The sequence below is a fragment of the Myotis davidii genome, unplaced genomic scaffold (genome assembly GCF_000327345.1).
Source record: "Myotis davidii unplaced genomic scaffold, ASM32734v1 scaffold590, whole genome shotgun sequence".
NCBI lineage: Eukaryota > Metazoa > Chordata > Mammalia > Chiroptera > Vespertilionidae > Myotis > Myotis davidii.
The window spans coordinates 3,226,826-3,237,543 of NW_006282381.1; the positions used below are offsets into that span (position 1 = coordinate 3,226,826).

At 40.0% G+C, this 10,718-nt stretch overlaps 1 protein-coding gene and 1 long non-coding RNA gene across 3 annotated transcripts in view; one reads left to right on the top strand and one right to left on the bottom strand.

The window, feature by feature from the left end:
• Positions 1-5,721, top strand: part of LOC107181896 — a 176,418-nt gene extending 170,697 nt beyond the window's left edge. The window contains exon 3 of the long non-coding RNA XR_001512604.1: positions 5,705-5,721. This is a non-coding gene — a long non-coding RNA (uncharacterized LOC107181896). The remainder of the gene's footprint in view (positions 1-5,704) is intronic.
• Positions 1-10,718, bottom strand: part of CDH8 (cadherin 8) — a 299,936-nt gene that overhangs the window by 216,663 nt on the left and 72,555 nt on the right. The window lies entirely within an intron of this gene.

A 10,718-nucleotide genomic window follows, 5' to 3' on the forward strand; every position in this document is an offset into this window, starting at 1 on the left:
GAGAGAGAGAGAGAGAGAGAGAGAGAGAGAGAATGAGAATATGAATGAATCACCTGGCAGTTGGGGAACATTGGGGGTGTTCTGGGGAGAATGGATGGGATGCTGATGGAGTTGTGGTGGTGAACTTGAATCACCTATAGTAATGTTTTATAAATGCCCATCTTTGCTATCAGGTATGAGAAAAATTCTGGCAAGAAGCAAAGCTATGAGCAAAGCTATGGATCTGTCTTCTGTTTATAGCAGGGGTGGGGAATGTCCAGCCTGCGGGCCATATAAGAACCACAACATCATTTGGTCTGTTGCTGCTAAGGCACCAGGGGTGAGTTCACTAAATGTTTGACCGAACATAGTAGGCTGATTTTTAAGTTGCTAATTTTGTATGGCCCGAAAATGATGCCATAAATATCCAAGAGGCCCTTGGCAGCAAAAAGGTTCCCCAGCTCTGGTCTACAGGAACCACCTTGGCCAGGACTGGGACTTGGGAGAAACAGATGTTTGGAGCAGCAGTTCTGCAAGTCTGGGTCCACAGACCTCTGGGAACCTCTGAGCACCTTCCCGGGCATCAGGAGGTCAAAGTCATGTCCCTCCTCTTCTGCGCTCACACTGGTTTGACTATAAAATAAGTCATGGGTGCCTAATGCACTATGTTACTTTATAACTAGAAGTTTTACCTCTTAATAAATTTTAAAGAGTATAAAGGTATCCTGTGATGAAAAAATTTGAGAACCACTTATCTACATTTAATACAATTTATACCATCATAAAGTTTATTTTTTAAAAACGACCGTAATGTCAATCCTGTAACTTTAGCTGCTGATCTGGAAAAATATTATAGGGTTCACATCACAAAACCCAGGTTCGGACGTTTCTATGTATAAACGGGATCAAGTCAAATGCATCTGGCTTCTATTTGAGGCCATTTTTACAAAGGGGGAAATGAACTCTTCCTCTGAAACTTTGTAAATATCAAACGCAATGCTGTCTGTCAAACAGGAGCACAAAGCTCGCATATTCCAGGGGCCCCAAAGGTCCTTCTTTGAAGCCAACTTAATAATTTGCACATGAAAGCCATTCTTCTGAGATGCTGGGCATTCACCTCAAATAGCAGGTAAATATTATCTCAGGTTATTAGAAAGCCCTGGAAATTGTGCAAGATGACTAGAGGGAAAACATCCACATGTGTGCTCAGCGCAGTGTAAACTTAATAATCAACAGAATCATGTGTAAAAGCACAGACTTCCGGGCCCACGTAGCAATTCGGGGGTGGATTCCAAACAACTGCATGTCAAAAAGCCGCCAGGTGATGCTCATATTTTTGGCTCAGCCACCATGTTTTGAGAATCATTCACTTAAATCGCAAAACAATATATTGCTGGGAATTTTTAAATGCTAAATTATTCTTCATGGAAATGTTTTATTTGATAATGGCAAATGGTACCAATTGTTTCTGTTAGGAATAATCAATTTGAGGCTCCAAAGATTTTTATAGGGACTTTCAAGCATTCATATTCTAATTCTAAGGCATTTAATTTATGTAGAGTCCGGATGGCATGGCTCAGTGGTTGAGCGTCAATCTATGAACCAGGAGGTCACGGTTCAATTCCCAGCCAGGGCACAAGCCCAGGTTGCAGGCTCGATCCCCAGAGTGGGGTGTGCAGGAGACAGCTGATCAATGATTCTCTCTCATCATTGATGTTTCTGTCTCTCTCCCCGTCTCCCTTCCTCTCTGAAAATCAATAAAAGTTTGGTTATTTTTTTTAAAAAAGAAGACTATTCTCTTTAAAAAAATTTTATGTAGAATTGCAGTCATTCATGTTTGTCTACATAGATCATTGTGCAATCTAGTCAACAAATATTTAGAGTGTTCCCACTGTGTGCCCAGCACACGGCTTCTCATCCCATGCTCTTATAAGGGACAGAGCAGATTTCCACACAAGCAGGAAGGCTGTTCTTATAGAGTTAAATATCAAGCCACAGTTACCTGCTTATCCAGATCCAAGGTGCCTGGGATATTCGATGACAAAGACCCTTCCCCACCCCTAACTTCTACTCTCGCTACTGAAAGTTGCTGAAAATACTAATCTGCCCCAGGCACCATCATTGTGTGCTCATGCGAAGGTTAAAGAGAATCATAGTCAAAAATTGCACTCATACATATACAGGATCTTGGTGATTGATACAGCAATATAATCAGGATAAATGATCATTAGTCTCTATTTTTTTAAAAAAATAAAGACCTATCAACACTTAAAAATATTCTTATCTGAGCATGTAGTTATTTTAGTTGCTATAACTTCAACTAAAATTCAACCTTCTATTTTTGACATCTTTGCCTGTTTTGGCAAAGAAAGCATTGAACATAAAGAGCTATTAGCTGTCTTGCTGCGGTTGATTTGTAGGGCACTCTGAATATACAATTTCCATAGAATTGCTAATTGTTCTTCACTTGAAAATTCATTCTGAGCATGAGAGGCACAGGGTAATGTAAACATCACCCCGGTATGGGCTACTGCTCTGCTTAGCATGCACATTATTATTCAGTCATAATGAACACACTTCGAAAATAAAGTGCTGACAGCACTCTTGTTCAAATATATAGCATATGTTTATAGTCTCACACATTGAGGTACACACATAATTATATTATGAGTGCGAGAGAAATTGCCGGGGCCATTCAAGGAGCCATGCTCATTCTGATTGAAAAGTGCTACTGTCCAATTCAGACGGGTGAGACCATGGGGTGGCAACACGGTCAAATGCCTATCAGACATGGCCAGGCTGATTAAATAATGAGGCAAAATGCAAAAAAAAAAAAAAAAGATTTTGTTGCTGTTTGGATAGAACTTCGAGCAGCTAATGGAAATCAGGATACTCATTGGTTTTCCTTATCCCAGCCAAAGGAATAATGCATTATTGTAGGCAATAATAGCTCAAAAGCACAAGGCCACCTTTTACCAAACCAAGTGACCATTGGGGGAGAATAATTATTTCTACTTGTTAGAGATGTGCTTTTAGATGGATGTAGAGAAAGATAATAATGTGATGTTAGGTTGCTTTTGTTTTTCTTCTTTCCATTTGTGTTAGGAAATAATTCCTGCATCGTGTGTGAATGTAGAGGAATCACACTTATTTCTGAGCATCGTGTAACATGAATTTCAAGGGGCATTTAAATTAGGGTCATTTGTCTGCCAAAGCACAGTATACCGTTCCTTAGAGGAAATGTATGTCCTGAAATGTTAAAATCAAGACTCATAGTAAATAAGAGTTGACTCTATAAATGATACGGCTTTCAAAGTACTCATTTTAGTTGGGGAAGGGGGTAAACAAAGGGAAAAAACACTCTAACATTATTCTTTTAATGATGACTCGTATGAGTTCAGGTCAAGAGTTAGAGGGAAAAGTTGAACGAGAAAGAGAAAGAGATGGAGGAGAAAGAAAGCCGGGAACCTATGTGCTGGTTTAGTTAATTAAATGCACTTCTTCATCCTCACACTCCAAGGCCATTTTCCTTATCCTCATCTTTAAATTTTGTAAAATTAAATGTATTGGGGGTGACATTGGTCAACATGACCATATAGGTTTCAGGTCCTTATTCTCGTTTTATCATTGGGGAATGTGGGGCTCACAGTAGTTAAGTAACTTGTTCAAGACACATAAGTTAGTAAAAAGCAGAACCATGTAGTTGTGGTCCTGGACTCCAAAGCTGTTTGTGTGTGTGTGTGTGTGTGTGTACATGTCTTTATAATTATTCTTTTTCTCCATTTTAAATAAATAATTATGCTATATTTTTCTCATGCCTTTTGTTGGTGACTCCTTGGAAGTGGGGGAAAAAATCTATGCTCTAAGTCTGGAGAAAAGGAAACAGAAGGAACCCTGTTGAGAACCGGTCCGTTGGCAGTTTCCTGACATCGCGAGACAACAGACGAACAGGTATTGGACTCAAGGATGCCTGACAGCAGCCCATTCATTTCCAATCCCTTGCTTTCCTTTCCAATGCCCCCAATCTATTTATAGACAGCTTTGCTTCCTGTCTTTGTAACACCTTCCAAATTCACACCCTGATCTGTGTCCTTGGGAGTTACCCCTCCTACAGAGTCAACTCGTGAATTTACCAAACAGATGAACACCGTTAGGTGGTAGAAGGACGTTGCTATGTCCCTAGGTTTCCGTGACACCTGACAGATGGAGCAGATGCCCACAAGTGACCCAGCATTTAAACAATCGTTGACCGTGCAACAGAAACCTGGGGGATGCAGTGCACTCATTCACAAGGAGGAACTATTCAAGGATTCATAATTTGGATTCAATGGGGTTCATTATTTCTTTTGTGAGCCTACATAAGCCTCATTAATAGTAATGGCTATTATATGGAGACACACACTGGAGATTGGCATCTAGGGGGTGATGAGATAATGCTGTGGTTTGGGACCGGAAGATGGCTCCAAAGGTCTCATTTAAGGTATTATGTACTTTTTATTTCCTAAGGCTAATTACTGCCATTGAACTCTGCCATTAATACCTTCTGTGACAATTTCAAGGATAAAGAGGGAGAAACAACAGGTGCATTAGGTTAGAAGGCACTGCATGAGCTATCGCCCGTGGACAGCGGGATCCCCTGGTTAGTCTTGCCATGCCATTCAACATCATGGAACAGTAGACGGGACACAGATTTCGAAGTCACTTAGTTCTCCATCTCAACACCGGCTTTAAGATTTAAACATCATGCGACATTAGGCAAATAACTCTACTTCTCTTAGCTTCCGTTTCTACATCCCCACAGAAATAAGACTATCTCATGGAGTCAGTGTGAGATGTACATTAACTAGAAGGATGTCTGTTAACTGACAATAGTCGGTATGCAAGGTGCAGGTCTAAGTCTAGGGAGAGTAGATGGAGGTCTTGATTCAACGAACATCATTTTATTTCTACATGCATTTAGTTCTTATGAAACACACACAGGCACATGTTCAGTCCCAGGCACTACCTATACACAAATATATGGCACAGCTCTGTCTACGCCAGGAGCAGGGTTTGTGATGATGCCTCGGGAAATGCCTCCGGAGATGGAGCCCATGGGGCCACGTGGACCTGCATGGCCTGCAGCACATTGCCGAAGCTTCACATTTATCAACGTTAGCTGTTTGTACCTAAGACACTGTTTGACAGGAGGGTTAGGCTATTTTAAAATATTTGAAATTCATTGTTCTGCATACCCTCAATCCCTAGGACTGAACCGTACAGGAATACCTGAGCTCCACGTGCAATGTCATTTATAAATCGAGTCCTTGCCTTCCGGAGAGTTGGTGGAGTTAGTTTCACTGAATCTTGACACCCAAGAGTTGTACTTCTGTGACCTACATTAAGGAATGTTAGGAACTAAAAGCCCTATAGAACATCTTGCTGCAATATTCCACGGCTAAGTCGAGGAGGCTGCTCACAGCGCCGCCTAGTGTACAGCAGAGAGAAGACGCTAAGGTGAAACACTCCCCACACTAAGGCAGCAACCAAGTTTCTCAAGATGAGTTGGTTTATTTTAGCGGATGGATACACCATTTGTACTACTGATCAGCTTTTGAACTTCACAGTGGACAGCAGCAAGCTGAGGGTCAAATTGTAGGCATTTAAAATCCTGGAAATTCTATAATGGCGAATGTACAGGAATTCTCCTGTGCAACTTGTATTTAGCTAAAGGACCGGCTTTGAGGGTTTTCCATTTTCACAACTTTGCCCCAGACGACTCCTCATTTATCGAGTCCCGTCATTGTTTCCATGTTATGTTTTCATTTGATTTTCAAAAAAATATGTATTTTCATCTGTGGTAAGCTTGAACATGCTGATGTAAATATGGGAACCTTGCTTCTGAGATATGCAAACGCATGCCCACCATATGTATATGGTAATTGCATATTGCAAATGTTCTATTTATAATTCTACCTCTTTCATCAAGGAACCTGGTCAGCTCTGAAACTGATAAGAAAGCTGGTGCTCACTACGACTCTTGACTGCCCTGGGTAATTGCATGTATTGTGTGCCCGCGCTCCACCTCCCTTCTATCTCTTCCTGCTACCTCTCCTCCGAGTCCATTGGAGACAAAGGCTGAGACCCAGCCACTAAGTGGCCTCAATCTCTGGTTCCAACAGTGGGCCCTATATTAATGAACCTAATAACCATCAATAGAAGAGGTTAGCGTCCTTTCAAACAAACAAGTGGGAATAGCAGTATATCTTACAGACCCTATGAAAGCGATTGACGGGAGGACATTTTTGAAGGTGTACAAGGTACAGGTATTATTGTATAAGCCATGTTGTCAAAATATCCTTTCTCTGCCTAAACTCTAAGAGACCAACATATTTGGTACCAAGATGGCACCTGAGAGATTTAGAAAAGTGATATGTGTGAAGAAGCAGAACAGTTTGTTGAATTACATACATTTCATAGTTCATTTTTTAAAGTATTTAAAAGAATCCTCACCTGATATGTTTTTCATTAATTCTAAAAAAGAGAGGAAGGGAGAGGGGAGAGGGAGAGCGAGAGGGAGAGGAACATCAATGCAATGCCTTCTGCAGGCATGACTACCTATTATCAGGTACTGCACAATATACCTTCTATGTATAAACTCATATAAAGCCCTTAAGCCCTTGTTTCCCATGTCTGCAGTGGGGCTATGGTTACATACCCAGCTGCCTGAGATCAGACCGGCCAATCTGAGTCCAGAACTCCTGCTCTTAACCATGTACTACAACAACCATTTCTGAGCTGGGTGTTTTCATTCCCAACTGTCTCACCCGGACCTGGCTGTTCATCCTTGTGAATCAGAGATGCTTGGGAAAAAATCTATTGCGCTGAGCTTGCCAGCAAGGATTTCCAATAAGTCCGCTAATGAAAATATCTAAAAAAATGCTTTATTTTTTAATGAGAAGGGAATCAATTAATGAATGAATGAATTCAAAACGTATGTCAATTACACGACTAACTAAGCCAAAAGCCAAAATGCAATAAGTATACTCATAGGTCATTTTAACATCTACAAAACTCTCTATGAATCTGTTCCATAACATACACAGAGTAGCTCCCTTTTTTTTGCAAGGGATTTGTTCTAAGAAACCACAATGGGGGCCTAAAACAACAAATAGCAGCAAACCCTACAGGTACTATGCTTTTTCTTATACCTGCATCCCTATGATAAAGTGTAACTTATAAAGTGGGCAATTTCACAGATAGAATATTTGTCCTTACCATTGATCCTATTCACCACATATATTTTTTTCTTCCTTTATTAACACATTGCAGACCAGTAGTTTTATTGCTAGCTTTACCCAGTGGCCAGATAAGTTCCTATTGAACGAAAACAAACAAACAAAAAAAAAACACAAAAAAACCCAAAAACGTTTTACATAAATGCTAAAGGCGCGCTTTAAAATGAAACACCCATTGCATTTTGGAGTTATGGATGACGTGCTCTTACAAGCTAATATCTTTTTAAAGTGTGATACTTTGTAAAACACTGTGTACGGTGGAGCGAGAATTCTCGTGATCCGCCCACAGGGTGTTAATATCGATATTTAGTAATATTGCGCTAACACCACCACAGGCTTTCCGGAGCAGAGCAGGTTACCATTTACCTGCAGAAATGACCACTGGGCTTTCCTTTGCTCCACTTCTGACCCCTGGGGATGTGAGCATAGGACTTCATTACACTACACAGAACTGGGCCATTTAGAACTTAAAGTTGTTTATTTCTGGAATTTTCCATTTAATATTTCGGGACCATGCTTGACTGCAGGTAGCTAAAACCTTGGAAAATGAAACCGTCCAAAAGCAGGACTATTGTACACAAGGGATAGTAACTACACCAAAAGGTGGTAATGAATCATTCTGTAATCCACAGCGGTGATTACAAAAGACTGCTTAAAAACAATGCTTCGTTAAATTTGGATTATGCAGAACCAGGAGCAAAGAGGACTGTTTACCGTAAGGAAAAGAAATGTGAATAGTAAAAGTAAATATTATATTAACATGGAGTATTTGCCCAGGTGATGCCTGTTTAAATTAGCTAAAATCAGAGAGGGAAAATACACATAATTGCACATATACACATGCATTTTCAAACGAGAAATATAATTTCATTACATTAAAATGCATATACAAACCTTTGGAGACACTTGCTTCAGGCTTCGGGTGTGTATTGAGGACTGAGTGAACCTTTTATTCCATAACAATAAACCATAAGCCCTTTCTTGGTCCTGGTAAAATAGTGTCCAGATTTAAAATAGCAACTACAGTAAGAGCTGGTACTATATCATTCTTTTCTCCACGGACCATTAAGAGTTTTCTGGCTACAATTTTGTCTAGTTAAGAAAAGTGGTCTCTAGGTATTGAAAGGCAAGAGAACAAAACCAAACCAAACCCTAAATGTCACCCTCATCGAAATTCCTGATGTTATTCTTTTTTTAAAATTTATTTTATTTTTGAAAGTATTACAACTGTCCCCTTCCCCCCTCTCCCACCCCAAACCAGGCCTTCTCTGCACTGTCTGTATCCATGGGTTATACATATATGCATACAAGTTCTTTGGTTAATCATAACACAGCTTGAGTAGCCCTGTCACAAGAAATACATCATTTAATGAAGCATGCTTTTTTTGTGTATTTTATCGTGTCAATTAGGAATGGAAAGATATATAGATTAGTAATGTCTCACGTAAAATGAAAAAAGAAAGTTGAAATAATGAAAACTTTAATCAATATATATATTGATTTCAGAGAAAAAGGGAGAGGTAGAGAGATACAGAAACATAAGTGATGAGAGGGAATCATTGATTGGCTGTCTCCTTAACACTCCATACTGGGGATCAAGCCTGCAATCCGGGCAGGTGCCCTGATGGGGAACCAAACCGCGACCTCCTGGTTCATAGGTCAATGCTCAACCACTAAGCCACGCAGGCTGGGCTGCAGTTATCATTATTTTATTCTAAGTAGCATGATTCTTTCTCTCCCCCAAAAGGGACGTGACCTCCTGACCATCTTTGTATCCCTGGAACTGAACACAAGACTTGGCGTATTATTGGTATTCAAGACGTGCTTGCAGAATTATCAGATGATCGCATGCACTAAAATCACAGAATTTAAGCCTGATTGTCACCCGAGGGCTTTTCAGGATAAAAATGTGAGCTTTCAGCTTCTAGTGCAATAATTGTAATGTCAGGACACAGCTCCAAGGTTAGACCCCACGCCAAGCCCAGAGTGAGCGGTCCAGATAGGAAACAGTGCTGAGAGGATGCCCTTCTGGAAATATTTTGAATTTCTTAACATTAATATTAACCATCAAGCCATCTTTTGCATTAAAACCCACGGCCCCGGGGAAGGAATAATTATGGATGGATGGGGCATGAGATGATATTATTGATGAGGATGCTCCAATATTTTGCAGGCTAACTTGGGAAGAATCAAAAGCAGAGCCGTTGCGCCCTAAACAAGCATGATAAGTGTGAAAGCAGGATATAGTTCTCCTATTCAGAATGCATGAGCAAGCTTTAAGATGTTTATGGATGACACTGAACTAGAAAAGTACAGTCATCATATGATTTCATATGAAATAAATGAACCTACACATTTTCATTAAATTCCCGTTAAACCCAAGTACAGCTTTATGTAGATGAATTCTGAGTGGAGAAGTTTAGTAGTGATGAGTGGCTGTGGCATGTCACTGAAAATATACAGGGGCAAAAGTAGGCTTATAGTTGTTCATATGAAAAATAATAAAATGTTTGATAAATAATAATGATACAAGAATAAATTCTGTGTTTTTACGTACTTATAACTGTAAACCTACTTTTGGCCCACCCTGTATAATGAAGATCCGGGGATAAAAGTATATACTAGTAGTCAGGTAGGCTATAATACGGCAAACAAATATTCAGATTGACAACTTTATTCTTCCATATATAATTTTATATAGCTGCCTCCTGCACGCCCCCTTCTGAGGATCGAGCCTGCAACCTGGGCATGTGCCCTGACTGGGAATTGAATCGTGATTTCCTGGTTCATAGGTTGATGCTCAACTACTAAACCACACTGGTTGGGCTTCCATATATATTTTAAAAGTTATTCCTGGATTTTAGCAATGGAGCATCAAGACAGGAAACAGACATTTAAATGTCCGCACCTTCATCTTTTCCCAGATCAGGGAATTCATACTTGGATACCTTTGATCAGAGAGGAAGGAAAGATACTCATTTTTCTTAGACATTGACATAATTTTCTTTCTAGATCTATTTCCTATGAGTTCAACTATTCCTTTTTCTCTTTGGTTCTATTGTTAACATCTACTGGGCACCTAGCATATGTGAGACACTTCATTGCGGACTAAAGCCACATAAGTAATCAAGACACATCTTTACTCCTCCAGTGGACTGTGGTGGATGAATACATGAAATACAGCGTCATAGATACATGTTAATATTTATAGAAGATAGTGAAGAACATGGATCATTGTTCTTTTGAGGGGGAACCTCAGGAGAGTGAGACGGTAGGTGTTGTGATGGTTCTCAGCACAAGCTCTAGAATCATACTTCCTGGGTTCAAATCCTAGACCCACCACATAGTCGCTGCATCCTCCCAAAGAAACGAATCCTCCTAGTGACTCAGTGCCTTTATCTCTAAAATGGGGGCAATAGTAAAACTTACCTCAGAGGTATACAGTGTAAAGAAATTATATAT